The sequence below is a fragment of the Prionailurus bengalensis genome, chromosome B2 (assembly GCF_016509475.1).
Source record: "Prionailurus bengalensis isolate Pbe53 chromosome B2, Fcat_Pben_1.1_paternal_pri, whole genome shotgun sequence".
NCBI classification, from domain to species: domain Eukaryota; kingdom Metazoa; phylum Chordata; class Mammalia; order Carnivora; family Felidae; genus Prionailurus; species Prionailurus bengalensis.
In genome coordinates this window covers 72644320-72657964 of record NC_057349.1, presented here as the reverse complement: position 1 = coordinate 72657964, position 13645 = coordinate 72644320, and the positions used below count along the sequence as shown (strand labels likewise).

General features: G+C 35.7%; 1 pseudogene; it reads right to left on the bottom strand.

Annotated features, from left to right (window-relative positions):
* Positions 1-468: 468 nt before the first annotated feature.
* On the bottom strand, positions 469-2498 carry LOC122488976 (annotated as a pseudogene).
* Positions 2499-13645: the final 11147 nt, after the last annotated feature.

Sequence of the window (13645 nt, the reverse complement as noted above, 5' to 3'; positions counted from 1 at the left end):
ATAATTCAATTCCGATACATTGCATAGGATGTACCAACAATCATGTTGATAAACAAATAATCTCCAGGACTTCCTTGGGTGACCTTTTTGATGGTAAAAGTCACAACACATTAACTGACACTTCAACTACACCGAGGTTTGTGGAGACAGTGGCTTCTGTGCCCAAGCGGGTTGCAAATAAATTTCAAATGAAACCTGGCATGACCCTGAAGGAATTCTAACCTTACACTGTTGTGATAGTTTACCAAGATGGCTTCAGAGTAGAGTAACTTTACACAGCACCTTAAAAAAAAAGTGTATACACACACACACACACACACACACACACACACTTAGCAATCAACAGCATGGGTGGGTGCAAAAAAAAATTCTACATTAAAACCTTTGTTGGAATGTTCTACACTTCCCACGGAATAGAAAATGAAATAACCTTTTATACAATGAATCACAGTGACACTCCTCGAGTTTTTTGCCCATACACATTGTCTAAAACATGTCTTCTTTGTAACAGCTAGGCCCTGGCAGCACTGTGCTTGGCTGAGTTCACAGATCTGTTGTAACCTGTAGCTTCCCTGTCACTTCTCTGGCACTTCTTTCCTGCTAAACTTTGTTTCCTGGCAGTAATTAAAACCTTCTGCTACTGCCATAGCTACTGCTGCTGCTGGAACTGCCATAGCCACCTTGGTTTCGTGGTTTGGCAAAATATTGGCCTCCACCACCACAGGGACCAGAGCTTCTCCCTCGAAAATTCCTCCTTTCAATGGGTCCAAAATTCGAAGTTTGATTGTTGTGATTACCAAAATTATTATGGCTTCTGCCACCTCCAAAGTTACTTCCATCATTACCAAATCCATTATGGTCATCCCTACTGCCACCAAAGCCACCTTGTCCACCAAAACTGAAGTTTCCTCCATGACCAAAGTTGTCATTCACATCAAAAACACCTCCATGACCCATCATCAAAGTTTCTAGAACCGCTTTGACCTCTTCAGCTGGATGAAGCACTGGCCATATCTTGCTTAGATAGAGCTCTCCTTACTTCACTGTTGCAGCCATTCACAGTATGGTATTTTTGAATGACAGCCTTGTCTATGGAGTCACGGTCATCAAATGTTACAAAAGCAAAGCCTCTCTTTTTGACACTGCCTCAGTCAGTCATGATTTCAATCACTTCAATTTTCTCATATTTTTCAAAATCATCTCTTAGATGTTCTTCAGTGTCTTCTCTAATGCCACCAACAAAAGTCTTTTTCACAGTTAAGTGGGCACCAGGTCTTTGAGAATCTTCTCTCGAGACAGCCCTCTTTGGTTCTACAACTCTTCCACCCACCTTCTGTGGCCTTGCATTCATGGCTGCATCCATCTCCTCCGCAGTGACACGCATCACAAACCCAAAGTCTCTGAGCCGCTTGCTGTTTGGATCTCTCATTTTACCACATCATCCATAAGATTTCCCCATTGCTCAAAATGCCCCCCCCCCAGACTCTCATTCATTGTTTCAAAGTTCAAACCTCCAATGAAGAACTTCTGCAATTGTTCAGGCTCTTTAGGAGACTCTGACTTAGTCATGACAGCAGTGGGAGGAGACACTTTAACAATGCTTACTCTTCAGCGTCCGTGGGCAGAAAGCAAATCATAGAAAGTTTTTAAAGTGAACTTCAAGACTATGAAGATGGAACGTCTGATGCCAAGATTCTAATGGGTCAGATATTGGTGTTGATAGTGTTTAAAATTTTGAAGGCCGAATTTGAGCATTTTGAGAAAAGAAAGACTTTGAAAGTTTGCAACATAGCTGTACAGCAACATATTCCTAAAAAGTCTGAAAAATCTATATTATTCACTTATTCACTTTCCTCCAAATATCTGCTAAATACAAACATTTCCTCGACAATATTTCAACATGTGCTAAAATCACCTGTGGCTATAAAACTCTTTACTGCATAAGCCTTCCAAGCTGGGACATTATCTAATTTAGAATATCATTCTTTATCTTTGCCTTCCTGAAATTGTGATTCATTGTCTAGCACTCTGCAAATTAAATGGAATAAGCTAAATCATTCAGTTTCTACATTTTCTTCCAGCCTAACAATTTTCAGTTTCTTTCAACACATTTCATGTGGTACTTTTTTGAGTCCCTCGATCTTCCAGCTATCTGTTTCTGGAAAAGATCATCATATCAACTTTCGTGTTACAATATGTTACCCCAAACTGCAGGTATGACCTGACCTGACAAGAATAAGATCATCCTTTTTTTTATGAAAAACATTTCGTTATGTAAAACAAACATTAGTGTAGGCTGCAGTGGCATGTTTACTAGGCACTAAGGGACAAGAAATATAGTTTGAACATTACCAATTATTTCTAAAAAGTAGAGTGACACAAAATATGAACTAATAATATGAACTAATCAGATAAGGCAGAGCTCCTCTCATTTTTTTCTTCTTTAAGATTTTATTTTTTAGAGCAGTTTTAGGTTCATGGTAAAATTGAGAGGAAGGTACAGAGATTTCTCATATGCCCACCCACATACATGCACAGTCTCCCCCATTATCAACATCCCCCAGCAGAGTACATTTGTTACAACTGATGAGCCTACACTGACACATCATAATCATCCAAAGCTCATAGTTTACAGGGGGTCATTCTTTTTTCGTTCTTTAATGTCTTTTTAAATTTATTTTTGAGAGAGAGAGAGAGAGAGAGAGAGAGCATGAGTAGGGGAGAGGCAGAGAGAGGGATACACAGAATCTGAAGCAGGCTCCAGGCTCTGAGCTGTCAGCACAGAGCCCAAAGTGGGGCTGGAAACCATGAACCATGAGATCATGACCTTAGCTGAAGTCAGACACTTAACTGACTGAACCACCCAGGCGCCCCTCATTGGCTTCATTCTTAATGTTGTATATCCTATGGGTTTAGACAAATGTATTATGACAGGCACTCAGTCATAATAGCTTTTATGTGTACATATATTTTATGTCTATTATAAACTATTAATAATACTAAAAATTTTATTTCTTTTAAAAATATTCTTGTTGAATATTAACTTTCACTCAAGTATATAATTGAGGGGTGCCTGGGTGTCTCAGTCAGTTGAGTCTCCCACTCTTGATTTTGGCTCAGATCATGATCTCACAGTTAGTGGATTCCAGCCCCCCACTGGGCTTTGCTCTAACAGAGTGGAGCCTGCTTGGGATTCTCTCTTTCTCTCTCTCTCTCTCTGCTTCCCCTCCCTACCCCCGTTTGTGTGCACATACGCGCACACACACTCTCTCTCTTTCAAAATGAATAAATGCTTTTAAAAAAGAATATAATAATTGAAATATCACTTTCATATTCAATAAAATATTTGATCCTTTTAACACATTGTTGGAAAGATAGGAAGGACATTGTCTTTGACCAAGAAAGAAATTTTTGTTAATAAATGTGAGGATACTGATTTCAAGTCTTAGACCTCCAAACCACATTGCCTCCCCAGAAGGGCCATTAACTACAAAGGCTTTACTTCTCTTGAGTGGTCAGTTTATTTGAAATAAAACCAACATCACCAAATTTGCATGCCATAGGGTCACCATATTTCCTTTTAGAATTTCTTCTCAGTTCATCAGTTAATCTGAGGCCACAGGATATTACCTTCCTAAAGCTTTTAGAGCATGCCTATTAGATATATCATTAGATATCATTTTTTAGAAAAAAAATTAAGTTCTCTGAATAAGAAATGTATTTGGATGCAAAACTGTATGAAAGTGAAGTTTATTTGTTTTGTTTGTTTTAAAATGTGTACTTTTTATTCCCAACTATCAAAAGCCAAAGATGTTTGGTATTTTTTCTTTCTCCTATCTCTGCCATAAATGCCACTTTCCTATATGAGAAGAGGAAGAGAATATATTTAGAAGTGTCTCTGTGTATCCTTTGTTTTATATTCAAGTTGCCTTGAGAACTCATCTATTAGGTCTGCTATTAGAATCACAAGTCTGAAAAGACACAATTGTGTTCAATATTAGGATTAACTTGCACTAATACTAGGCTGGAAATCAAAAATGTTCTCTAGTAATCATATAGTTTTTTAATTTCATCACTTTTGCAAAACCCCTTTCTACCTTGTGATTCCAAATGTGAAAGGTCAAGATGGGCCATATCCTCCCACCAGTGATGATGCTTTTGCTACATCTTCATTGAGTACTTCGAACCTTTAGCAAACATTTGACAAGATTAAAACACAAGATTTTTTCTTTGATCTTTCATACATGTTCAAGCCAATGTGAGCTCTGACTTTGTTCAGAGTTATTTCCTCACTTTATTCAAAACTCTTCAATGATTCACGTATCCCACAAAACACACTCAGAATTCCTTAGTCTCACATGTGAAGTTTTGACTATCAGTACAGAAACTGCTTTCTCATTTTTATTTCCAACCACAAGAGCCCTATTCATTGGGCACACTGAATCGCGCTCCATTTTCCGAACATACTTTCCACTTTGCTATCTTTGAGCCTTTGTTTGTGTCATTCCTTCTATGAGGGATGGAATTCCCTCCCTCTTCTCTTCCAGTCAATATCCTACCTTGACCTTGCTTGGAATGCTACCATGGATCTTGAAGTGTGTGTTGATGTTTGAGAATTTGGGAAATATGTCACTTGGAGAAAGTCTGAGTTTTTGACTTGTATTGCCGGCTGGCAACAAGGGTGCATTTCCTAACTTGCCAACAAGATAGTTTAGACTGAATTTTTTTTCATTTTAAAAATGACACAGTTTCATCTGAAAGAAGGGCTCAATAGAAGTGGAAAATAATGGGGAAATATTGTTTTATTTTAAGCATAATTTGTCACTCTCACATCATCCCATCTTTAATACTTTGCTGGATTGATTAGCAGGTGAAATCACAAATTTGTTGAAACATTCCACTTTCCTTCTGGAAAATCCAGTTCTGTGAGTAGTTTCAGCAAGTATTTACAATTCCCACTGGAACGTGGAGACAATCCTTCTTTAATGTTGCCACTCATCATCATCAACTTCATATTTATGAACAACATTTTTACCATGGATATCATTTCATTTTCATTTTAATGAAATTAAAGTGAACTTTACAATTTAATTTTAATTCAACAAATTGAACTTTACAAATAAAGTGTGCATTAAAAATGAGCCATCTAATGAACTGAATAGAAGACCAGATGCCTGGAGGCCCTTAAGTCACCAGAGTATTGGAATCAAGATGCATTTCATGGGGCACATATTTACCACATGTTACTGTAAAGTCCATTGAGTATTGAAAGCGACAAATTTTGTTTGGTTTTACTTAGTGCTCATATCACACTGATTGATGGTCTAAAAACAAAAGGTACATGGTGAAAGTTTAAGCGGGAAAAACATAATACTACAGCAGCCCAAAAGTTCTTACCAGTTGGGTCACTACTGATGCTTCTTTAGTCTTCAACACTTGAAAATACTCATCAGTATCAGTTGGTATTTTACACTGTTCTAAGTGCCACACTAATGGCCACATAATTATATTATGACATAGGATACTGTAGTATTAAAGATATAAGTTAGAGGTTTCTCATTTATTCCTGGTTAGCTTTGGACTTGGTTTACTAATACCAAATTATTATTATAAATTCTGTTGACTTTATGAATGGTTTAACAACCATTAATTTTGTAGAATAATCAATCAGGTGTTTAGGGCTATAAGGTATAAATAAATTTCCAAATGATGTACAGAGTGAGCTAGATTTGTAACAAACAAAAATGCCTTCTAACACATGATTGTTCTATTTATGTAGTACATTTGTAAGTGTCATTTATTAGGGTCAAAGCAGTTTATTATGGTTTACAAATCTTCAGAAACCATGAACGGTATGAGTGTTGACATGCGAAAGCTTGAATGCATTCTAGCATTGTGTATATTTAAGTGTGATTACTATTTAACCACACTGTAAAAATAATGCAAATGCCTTGCAATCTCCTTTCCCCTTTTTGCTTAAAATATTTCATATTTCAAAGCCTACCTTTTTAATTCTTAACTACTAGCACATACTTGTTTCAACAAGGCCTAGCATATTCTTGCAATTTAACAATTAAACTTTCAGTGGTGTCAACCTTTTGTCTTATTGCTTTTTTTGTCCTATTCATTACATTTTTTGTTTGTTTTATAGAGCATTTTTGTAATTGTGTGCTTTTTAATAACTTTTTTAACAGTAATATACAAAACCTTTAATAAGTGATAAAGTAAGAGCCTTAACCAGTCACTCTGTATTCATTAACTAGTCCCCAGAAGCCATAGCCATTCCAATCATTGCCATTAAAAGCCAATATAGTTGACCAGGTATGTTCTGGTTGCATATCATCTATATCACCCATGTTCTGAAGTGGATGCTCTATTTGTATTTGGGTGTTTAGAAACAGAATGACAATAGAATAAGTCCCCTAATGTCTCTCAAAGAATATAAACTTTTTTTTTTTTGGAACTAAAGTGTAAAGGAATCACTTGGTGATTTATTGTCTACTTCTCATTCATTTATTAATTCAGATGGATTTTCAGGCTCAACTGCATTATAAAGATAGCATGTATAATCTGGAAGACATCATTTTCCATTTTCCATCAGCTTGTGCCCTGTTTATAGTCTTCCATTGTCTGGCCTATGAAAGTACTGTCATATGATGACTCAGACTACGTGGATGGAACTGGAGGGTATTATGCTAAGTGAAATTAGTCAGAGAAAGACAAAAATCATATGACTTCACTCATATGAGGACTTTAAGAGAAAAAACAGACGAACATAAGGGAAGGGAAACAAAAATAGTATAAAAACAGGGAAGGGGACAAAACATAAGAGACTCATAAACACGGAGAACAAACGAGGGTTGCTGGAGGGGTTGTGGGAGGGGGAATGGGCTAAATGGGTAAGGGGCACTAAGGAATCTACTCCTGAAATCATTGTTGCACTATATACTAACTACTTTGGATGTAAATTTTAAAAAAAGAGTCAGAAAATCAGGGTCCCAGACCCAGCTTAGCTACTAACAAACATTGCATTCTCAAGATTAATCATGTCTTTTGGACCTCTGTTTCCTTTCTTGCAAAACCTAGGATTTCAAATTACCTATCTGTAAATATTCAAGTGACTTTAATTCTTTGATTGAAAATATGTTTGAAATAAAGGCAGATATTTCTAGATGTGATGTACAGACTTTGTTCCATTATGAAAAAATAAACATTCATTTTTAATGCTAGTTTAGTCATGTGCTGAAATCTCAAGACTTCAATTGACTTCAAGCTCATATTCAGCAAATCCTGTGCTCACTGGAGATTATAAGCCTTACCTTTTCCTTGCTGTTTAGCTATTAACGTTTCTGTTCTACCAGACAGTAAAAGGCAGTGGAATAATCCAAGACACACTGAGCAGTTGTAAAGAATTTCTCTTCATTTCTCTCAATAGAATTTTAACTTCATTTTTCATTTGATCATTAACCTTGTGTTGATTTGAAGTTTTTCCCACCACTGAAAATATAATCATCTAAGTGTATATATATATATATATATATATTTGAAAATAATTTAGTATATTATACTAAATTAATACATGAAAATAATTACATACTAATTAATTAATTAATTAATACTAAATTAATTACATGAAAATAATCCTACAAATTACTTAAGTTTTACCTGATCATTTGTTTGCATCTGGTCATTTGTGTAGGCTAGAAAGGTGTTACTGAGCACTTTGGGGCAGAGTTCTCAAACTCAATTTTGAAAACTAGACTAATTTGGAGAACCTTGAAAAAAATACCAATAGCTGGGCTCTACCTCATAACACTTGGCTAAGAATTTCTTCTTTTTTTTAAATTAACATTTTTTTAACATTTATTTATTTTTGAGAGACACAGGGAGACAAAGTGAGAGTGGGGGAGGGGCAGAGAGTGAGGGAGACACAGGATCGGAGGCAGCCTCCAGTCTCTGAGCTGTCAGTACAGCCCCACCTGGGGCTTGAACCCACAGACCGTGAGATCATGCCCTGAGCTGAAGTCTGACACTCAACCGATTGAGCCACCCAGGCACCCCATCTTCCTTTTTTTTCTTTTTTCTATTTGAGAGAAAGTGAGAGAGCACAGAGGAGAGGGGAAGAGGTAGAGAAAGAAAGAATCTTAAGTAGACTCCAAACGGGGTTTGATCCCATGACTCTGGGATCAAGATCTGAGCCAAAATCAAGAATGAGATGTTCGAGGACACCTGGGTGGCTCATTTGGTTGAACGTCTGATTTCGGCTCAGGTCATAATCTCCCGGTTTGTGGGTTCGAGCCCTGTGGTGCGCTCTGTGCTGACAGCTCAGAGCCTTGAGCCTGCTTCAGATTCTGTGTCTCCCTCTCTCTGCCCCTCCCCTGCTCCTGCTCTGTCTCTCAATAATAAATAAAAAAAAATTTTTATAAGAATGAGATGTTCAACTGACTGAGCCACCCAGTGGTCCCCAGAAATTCTTGAAACATTACGTTAGGGATAACAATGTATATGTAAAATAAAAATGCCATTTATTTGAACTACTACATGATGGAAACATTAAAGCAGTCATTCCCAAACCATACACCATGTATTAGAATCATCTGGGAAATCTTTAAACACTGTTGATACCTGCATTTCTTCCCACATATTCTGATTTAATAAGTTTGAGGTTCAGCATTGGCACTGGGTTTTTAAAACCATTTAATACTCCTGTGAAACAAAGTCCAGAAACCACCGCATTGAGAGAATGCTTTTTTTTATATCAATATGTTTTGCTATTTTATAATAATTACATATTAAAAGTGTGAAAGTATAAAACATAAACTATTCAGATGGGCATCTTGGTGGCTCAGTCGGTTGAGTGTCTGACTTCAGCTTAGGTCATGATCTCACTGTTCACGAGTTTGAGCCCCACATAGGCTCACTGCTGTCAGTGCAGAGTCCACTTGGGATCCTCTGTCTCCCTCTCTCTGCCCCTCCCCTTCTTGTGCTCTCTCAAAAATGAATAAACATTAAATAAATATTAAAAAATAAAAATAAAACAGAACTATTCAGAGATCTCTGAAAAGAAGCAGAAATAGAAGATATTCAGAATGGAGTATTCCAGGTTTAGGAGACTCAAGTATTGCTCCAGATATGGTGCACAAAATACCATTTCTCCATAAATCTATTTTTTCAATATATATGGCATTGTGTTTTGTGTGTGTGTGTGTGTGTGTTTTACCTTTTCAACACATTTGTGATGTAAATTATTCATAAAATTGGAAATATTGGGAGCTGTCAATGTTAAAAACAGACATACTGCCTAATTTTTATTGCCAATTCATCTGGATTATTATTTTCACTTGCTTGATTTGAAATTTTAAGGATAGATTCAGATTAGCTAATGCCAATGGATGTTCCTTTTCAAAAAATGTGTTGGCTTATTTTTTTTTAACAATTCCAATGCTATTCAGTAATGGACAAAACAGATTCTTTTCATTGGTCCTCTCCGTTGGTAATTTTCAATAGGTAGATAGCATAAAGTCTTGCTATGTATTTTTGGAATTGTTTTGGAAGATTATCTGCACTTTGGGAGGTTTTATTTTATGTTTTGATTTATTTTGTTTAGGAGAATCTATATTGGGCATGCAAAAAAATGTAGTTATTTGTGTGAACTACATTCCTCTTGGTGAAATTAGATCTCTATTATTGACATTAAAACTAAATCTTTCCAGTGATTAAGGAGGGTGGATGAAATTAGGAAAGCAGCGATCATTAGATAATCATTGAAGATTGCCTGTAAAATTGCTTGGGCAAAGAGACACTTCAGTGTCACTTGGCAGTGGGCATGGCTGAGAATACATATCAAAAAAGCACAGGCATGTCATCAGTAAAACAGACACTAAGGAGGGTGTGGATCTTTAATACCATTGATACTTTGAAAATAACAATTTTTTCCTAATATTAGTAAAAACCTAAATGCCATCTCTGATGTCTTAGGAGGCTGTAATGATTTATTTTTGGTATGGTCTATAGACTAGAAAGCAGAGTAAGAGTTATAAATTTATAAACTGAAGGAAGATGGCAGCCTCTGTAAGAGCCTGGTACCTTGTCCCTTACCACTCCCCACTGCTCACCTAATCATGGCTGATTATTAGAGCCTGAAGGAAATATCATATATGAGATTCGCTGCAGATAGCTGAGACCTTTAAAATAAATCTTGGTAGATAGCACATAGAAAAGCCCCAAGTGGGGCGCCTGGGTGGCGCAGTCGGTTAAGCGTCCGACTTCAGCCAGGTCACGATCTCGCGGTCCGTGAGTTCGAGCCCGCGTCAGGCTCTGGGCTGATGGCTCAGAGCCTGGAGCCTGCTTCTGATCCTGTGTCTCCCTCTCTCTCTGCCCCTCCCCCGTTCATGCTCTGTCTCTCTCTGTCCCAAAAATAAATAAACGTTGAAAAAAAAATTAAAAAAAAAAAAAGAAAAGCTCCAAGTACTTTAAAAGTCTTATACTGCCAATGGAATCTGAAACAAAGTTCATGAATAGAAGCATTATACTAATATTATGTGGGGGGAAGGGAGTGATTTGATCTGTGTGACAATGTATTTGGAGCATGGATGAGGTGCTACTCTTGTGGATTTGTGGTGACTAGCTCTTAGTAGAAATGGAAACATTGGAGGAGAATTATATTTGTTGGCTGAGAATAACCTATACATTTGTACCTGAGAGTAGAGTAGCCTCAACACAACTTCCTAAACTAATGACCTTAAATCTCTGAAGAAGAAACTCTCATTCTAGTTTCTACCATTTCTCCATCCAATGCTAGCCACAAGACACCAATAAGTTTACCTCCATGTTGAGAGATTTCAAACATACTAACATGAGTTTGCAGAGAAATTTATGGTCCATGGAAGTTCTTAGTTCATTTGTCCTGCTATGAAGTATTTCACTGAATGAAATATAATCGTATACCACAATTTATCCTTTTTGTGTGTGCACTTAGTTTTTTGGTTTTTTTGTTTTGTTTTGTTTTGTTTTTTGGCTATTACAAAGAATGCTGCTATTAGTGTCCTCATATAGGTCTCCTTGTGTTTCTGTGAAAGAGTTTCTTTCAGGCAAATTCTTAGAAATGGAATGGCTGGAATATATATTATGCATATATTCATCTATACTAGATATTTATAAATTGTATTTCAAAGTGGTGGTACCAATTTTAACTTCAACTAGCAGTTTGTGAGAGTTTACATTGTTTCATATCCTTTCTGCTATTTTATTGCCAGACTTTTCAATGTTTGCCCCTATATGGCTGTGGTTTTAATTTTTGTTTCTTTGATTACTAGATTAGATAGTTGAGCTTTCCTTGTGTGTCATAATTTTTATTGCTTCTTATTTGTCTCTCCATCCTCCCAAAGTTTTATATATATTTTCCCTGACAATATTCCTGTGTATGTAACCTAAAATAAACAGAAAATCATATAGGCTTCATGTGATTGTACCTTCTAATTGCCTTTAAAATCCCACTGTTCCCTACTTCTTATATCTCTGTCTAAGTCTCCTTTATAAACTGAATGTAGCCATTAGTTCTGATCAATGAAATATAAGCTGACATGTTAAATGGAACTTCCAGAATGTTTACTTAAACAGTAAGGGCTTTTCTCTTAGTTTCTAGTCAATATGCAATAACTAGTAACAGACTAGCTTTCCAAACATAGACAACTAGAAAATTGAATTAAATAACTAAGCATCTGTTTGTAGACATTAGATAAGAGGCACCATAGAATTATAACCCCAGAATGAATGAAAAGAAGGAAAGTTCAACAATTGTGCCAGCTTTCTATCTGAGAGTACTATCTAGATATTAGTGTGGAAAGGAAAAATTCAGAGATCAGCTATCTCACTGAGTTGAGAAAATAGAAATTGTTGGTATCTGAAATTTGTAGAGCATAATTCTAGAGAGGAGTGAAATATAAAAAAAAATAACTTCAGAAACCTGCATGGAGTTCTCTTTGAGTCATTGGCTGAATATTAAATTTCATAGGGTGATACACCACAACACCAGGCAAAAAACAATTACTGGGGATTGTAAAGGGAACAACTTAGAAATAAAAGGCTATTTAGCAATTGAAAGCTGCAGACTTCCAATAATAAGAAAATTGATAAATCTCAAAACCATTACATGAAAAAGAAATCAGATACAAAATAATACATACTGTATGATTTCATTTGTATGAAATTCTAGAATAGTCAATACTATCCTATACGAATAAAAATCAGATCAGCTTTTGTTTTGAACTGGGCTTCAAGTAGCTAAGTAGTGTGGCATGAGAGAACTCTTTGGAGTGATGGAAATGTTTGAAATTTTGTAGTAGTGCTCATACAGATAAATTCATTGACCTGAAAACTTAAAATAGGGGCATTTTATTTTATGAAATTTATACCTTAATAAGGTTGATTTCATAAAAGAAAAAAGTTACATTTTCATCTTCTTTTTCAACTTGTTTCTTGGAATGATAATCTGATAACTGGAGCTTTAGCAGCTACACTGGACAAGGACAAGATCTGTCTCCTAGGGGATACTAGAGAAACGCATGAAAGACTTCCAGTCTCTGAAATGATACGTACTCATGATAGGTATACATGAGTCATGTATATCTAGATGAGATATACACATCTAGACAGAGAGATCACTGGACTTTTCATCTCCCATTTCTTTTACATGGGAGAAAAACGAACATCTACTGTTTTAAGCTATTATTTTTCTGTACTATATTCCTTGAAGCTAAGCCTGACTGTAAATAATACATACTGCTTATGGGCAGAAAGAGTATTTGACTTAAGAAAATTAAACCCATGTTTTAATTTACTACCTACAATGCTAGAATCTAAATGAGCAAAACTTATAGACCTCAGTGAAGAAAAACAGTGCAATAGTGCAAGCAGTCTACACCCAGAGTAGTCCCATTTTGGAGCTGAAGAAAGATTTTGTTAACATAGAAGGACTCAGAATGGATGTCACCTCTGTCCCCTACATGAGGAAAATCATTAGGAAACTATTCTAATTAAACTAAATCAGGAAAAATTTCCAATATAGAAAAGACAAAGATCATACTAAATAATGATGAACAATAAATCTAGAAAAAATCATAGATTGATGTATATAATTGTAATCATAATAGTACAACTGAAGATTTGTAAAATGTGTTAAATAAAGATCTCACACATGCACGCGCGCGCGCACACACACACACACACACACACACTAAAGTAAGGGAAGAAACACTAACTTAGACTAAAAGTCCTAAAGTTTTTGCAATTAAACATCATTGGGAAAATCAAAGCCATATAAAAGTTTCATCTCAATGGTGAAAAGAGAAGAAAGTAAGTAAATCAGCCTCATAAAGAAGGATATTCTTTACATTTAATGGTAGAAAAATACAGACTTAATATTCCTTTAAAGATAGAATGATAAATAGTAGTCAAATGGAGGTACATGATGGAACTTATAAATTAGTGAGGATGTAATTAAAAAGAAACTTGCTCAATCAAATATATTTTTTTAAAAATCTAATTAAAAATTTGTAGAAGATATTGAGCTAATGGGAAAATTATAATGAATATGAATGAGTTCATTTTCTTAACAAAAAGCAAATACTTCAAAATATCTAGCTAG